Genomic DNA, 4,828 nt, shown 5'->3' with positions numbered 1-4,828 from the left:
TAATGAATAAATATATTTTTTGTTGAACTAGCCTAACAGGGATCTGTTGGTTTGTAATAAATTGGATCATCGCAGACGTGAAATTCGATGGTCGAAAACTACTTGCACTCAACGGGATTTTACCATGTTTCTAGGATTGGAGTGATAAGAAGATATCACCTCTTATTAGGTGTTCTGGTGGAAAGGTGGAGGCTGAAAACTCATACCTTTGTATTGCCGATGGGTGAGCCTACTGTGAGCGGTTGGACAGTAGCGAATTCCTATAGGGCCAGAGCATTGCGATATTCGGCCACGAATCTGTTGTTAGTACTTCTTCGAAATCTTATATAAAGTTGGGTTGGGTTTGCTGTATCAGAGACGTAGAGCCATTGGACATTGAGAAGTCTATTCAGAGATACGTCAGATGCCAGATTTTCTGTTTGTTGGGTTCGACCCTATTCACGGATAAGTCGATCGCATATGCCCACGCGAAATATCTTCCGTTGCTTCGCGATTTTGAGAGGATCCATACTTATAGTTGGGGTCAACATGTCTCGCGCAGATACGTGTTCAAGATGGTATTTTCGTCACTTTAGAGCTAAAGGGCAGAATGATAATCTCGTCACATTCAAAGATTTGAATACTAGAAGAATTATACCATGTCGGTCTTGGACATCAAGAAGACCAAAAATCCGTCTCAAAAACAGTGGTGCTGAAATGACGACAACTTATAAGGTCCATTGGACTAAGTCAGGACAGAAGGAAGCCCAATAATGCTTTTCAAATTCAGTGGGAGGCTTAAATTATTATTAATTTTCAAGTCTTTTAGACATTTATTTTAATTTGTTTTGCTGTTAGAGTTTGTTTGAAGATTTGATTTACTTCTGATTTGCTTAGTAGTATTTTTAGGGATTTTAAATTTAAATCAAATCTGATTTAATCTAATAAGATCAAATCTGATTTAAATTAGTTATAATATCTTTTGGATTTTAAAATTTAAATCAAATATGATTTAATCTAATAAGATCAAATCTGATTTAAATTAGTTATCTTATCTTTCAGCTAGTTTGTTAGATGTCTATTTAAACACCTTTGGTGAGACAATTTACCGAAATTTTGATGAATAAATTTTTCAGTTTCTTTATGCATATTTTTTTTAGTATGATTAAGTGTGGTGAGTGATTTGCTTTGCTTGTTGCATGAAGAAGATTGAAGGGTCCAACACTAAGATGATTCTGTGTGCTATTCTCTTTCAATTTTCATCCTTCTGATCTAGGTTGTTAAGGACAGGTTCTTTGAAGGTCTAGTAGGGAATCCCTTTCGGTGACCTAGGTTGTTAAGAACAAGTTTCTTAAAGGTCTAGTAGAAAAAAAAAACCTTATCTATCCCTTTATTTTTCTCTTTAATTTCTGTAAATTTACTTCAGAGTAAAAAAAATGAAATTTCTTATTTAGTTTTGTGTTTCTGTAATTATTATATCTTAAGGTCAAGGTCTAAAAAAATGTAAAAAAAAAAGACGTCAAAAAAATTAAAAAAAGAAAAAAAATTCATCTTTAAATTTTGGTTTTGCAATTACGTTAGCGTCTTCTACACAAACAAAAAATCATCAATTTTTTTAGCTTTGTTTTAGCTTTCCAAATTTCTTTTGGGTTCCAATTAGGATTCAATTTTTTTAGTTTCTGTCATCTTAGTATCACTTATTGTTTTTCTTCCTTTGTCACATACTTTGGTTGTCTTTTTGTCAAGTTGAACGTCTTTATCATTCTTCAGATTATCTTAGTTTGGTGTCTCAATTCCTCATTTTCTGAATTACAACTTTTTGAAGCAATCCAAGAGCGAAAAAAAGGCAAGAGTGGTGAGCTCAATAGAGGATAAAAGTCACATATTGAGTGTAAATACAAATGTCCTACTCCGAATGATACACGTGAAAAGAGTGTTGTGAGGTCTTTTCTTTCATAGATTCTTCAGTGATTGCTAATGACAAAGCGACCCCCAATCCACAAATGACTTTCCGCTTCAACGCAATCACTAGCATACTAGAAAGGATTGGAGAGCTTCTTGAGGACATGGCTTCAAGAATTAATTCTTTATCCACTAGCTGACAAGCGTGGTCTCGAGAATTTATTTATAATCAATCTAAGGAGTCTAAGGTAGAGACTTCATCCAGATCTCGGCGTCATAGACAACCAGAAGATGTTGATAGTAACCTCAATGCTATCAAAATATGCATATCAGAATTTAAAGGCAGATCCTGGCATCATAGACAACCATGGAGGATTTAGTCAATGTTGTGATTGAGTTGGAGCAGATGAAGAAGAATATTATGGATCGACATAAGAAGATGAGTTTTCCTAAGCGTATCTCATATTTTTCATCCAAGCCAGTGATGAAAGAATTTTTTGAGTATGCTATAGAGGGTGATGTGTGCTTGGAGGATTTAAAAGTGCAGAATTTCTCAAGTGGGTCCTTGGAATGTGAGAAATTTACAAATCAAGAGAGAAAAGAAACAGAGAAAAAGAGTGGGTGTTTGAGTGAAAATTATCAATGTTTAATTGAAAGCGAGAGTTTTGAGAGAAAAGATGATAATAGTGAAGAGAGGAGTGAATGAGCGACAAAGAAACTGAGAGCAATAAACATACTTGTGAGAGAGATATAGAAAGTTCTAGCTTAGACAAGAGTACATTAGTATCATTGAATTCCAAAAAGTCCTTAATTTTTCAAGGTTTTGCAGATTCACTGATCAATTATGGAGTCATTAATATGGATGAAAAGGAAGAAAGACAACTAATTGCACACTTTGGACAAGATGGTGAAAGTATGGTTAGAAAGATTGAACATGCACACATGAGAGACATAGCCATAATTCAGTGGGTAGAGAAGAGCCATCAAACCATGGTATTTAAACCCAGAGATTGGGTTTGGATTCCTTGGAGGGAAAAAGAGCTTCTCATTCAAGATTCGAGGACAAATCTTTTTGAAGAGGGAGATGATGATACGTGTTCATGAGGGTATTTTTATCATTTTAGAGTTAAGAAGCAGAATGGTAATCTCGCCAAATTCAAGAACCTGAATACTATAATAATTATACCATGCCAGTCTTGGACATTAAGAAGACCAAGAATCTATCTCAAAAACAGTGGTGCTGAAATGACGACAACTCATAAGGTCCATTGGGCTAAGTCAGCACAGAAAGAAGCACAATAATGCTTCTCAAATTCAGTGGGAGGCTTAAATTATTATTAATTTTTGAATTTTTTAGACATTTATTTAATTTGTTTTGCTGTTAGAGTTTGTTGGAAGATTTGATTTATTTCTGATTTGCTTAGTAGTATTTTTAGGAATTTTAAATTTAAATCAAATCTGATCTAATCTAATAAGATCAAATCTGATTTAAATTAGTTATCATATCTTTAGGATTTTAAAATTTAAATCAAATATGGTCTAATCTAATAAAGTTAAATCTGATTTAAATTAGTCATCTCATTTTTAGGAGATTTAAATTAAGTTATCTTATCTTATAGCTAGTTTGTTAGGGGCCTATTTAAACCCTTTGGTGAGACAATTTACAGAACTTTTGATGAATAAAATTTTCAGTTGTTTTATGCACGTTTTTTTTAGTGTGATTAAGTGAGGTGAGTGATTTGCTTCGCTTGTTGCATGAAGAAGATTGAAGGGTCCAACACTAAGATGATTCTGTGTGCTAGTCTCTTTCAATTTTCATCCCCCTGATCTAGGTTGTCAAAGGCAGGCTTTTTGAAGGTCTAGTAGGGAATCTCTACCAGTGACCTAGGTTGCTAAGAACATATTTTTTTAGAGGTGTAGTAGGAAAAAAAAATCTTACCTATCCTTTTATGTTTTTGCTGTCTTTGGGGTGTGCCAATATTCTTTTGTTTTTGTGTCATTCTTTTCTTAGTCCCTTCCAACCTTTCCATTGAGATTTTAATGCTTTGAATTTATTAAACCCGAATAACTTCTTATCAGCACATCTTTATAGGGTACTATGCCGTGCATCACGGTATGATACAAAGGAGATGGATGGCCTTTTTAATCTGTTGTTTGTTTGGGCATGGGAGCGACTGTCGTGTGTTGCACCCGTACCGAGACAGTATCTTCTACTGACTGAGATACCAATTACCATGAGGTAACAGTTCCTATTTTAGTTGTGCATTATATTGACGATACATATTTGATTGACGGTACCTTTTTTTAATTTTTTTAACAAACCATGTTTTAGGTGGAGTCATTCCGCATGGAGCATAGCGTGGTTATCGAAGACCCCAGTGATATTTTGGGGGAGCACTCAACACACTCTCCACGTGTTGCTTCATCAATAAACCAGACTGAGACACGTGGCAACACGCCCCTCTACGTGCTGACTCAACATGCCCTCCGGTATTACTTCAGCAACCAACTAGACTGAGACACGTGCAACATGTCCCCACATGTTGATTTAGCACGCCTCGCCACGTGTTACATCACCAAGCAACAGACTGAAACATGCAGCAGCGAGCCCCCACGTATCACGGTAGCACGCACCCCACGTGCTAGCAACACACCCCCTTCATGTTATAACTTTTCTCTAACACGTCCATTAATTTGTAAATACACTAACTGCACCAATTTCTAACTAAAACACCAATGATATTTCTATTTTATAAAAAATTTGCCACCTTTCTCATAATTAGATTTGTATGTACCATCTAAATCACCAATAATATTTCTATTTTATAAAAAATTAGCCACCTTTCTCATAATTAGATTTGTATGTACCATCTAGCATCATAATGAATTATTTTTCTAATGCTCTGCTTGTATGTTAAAGTTTGCGAGAGATAAAAACAATACATTA

General features: G+C 34.9%; 1 protein-coding gene across 1 annotated transcript in view; it reads right to left on the bottom strand.

Annotated features, from left to right (window-relative positions):
- LOC107625345 (cytochrome P450 CYP82D47) overlaps positions 1 to 4,828 on the bottom strand; it is a 20,437-nt gene that overhangs the window by 4,755 nt on the left and 10,854 nt on the right. The window lies entirely within an intron of this gene.

Source organism: Arachis ipaensis, chromosome B02 (assembly GCF_000816755.2).
Source record: "Arachis ipaensis cultivar K30076 chromosome B02, Araip1.1, whole genome shotgun sequence".
NCBI classification, from domain to species: domain Eukaryota; kingdom Viridiplantae; phylum Streptophyta; class Magnoliopsida; order Fabales; family Fabaceae; genus Arachis; species Arachis ipaensis.
The sequence above is the reverse complement of the archived record's forward strand: the minus strand, read 5'-3'. Positions and strand labels throughout refer to the sequence as shown.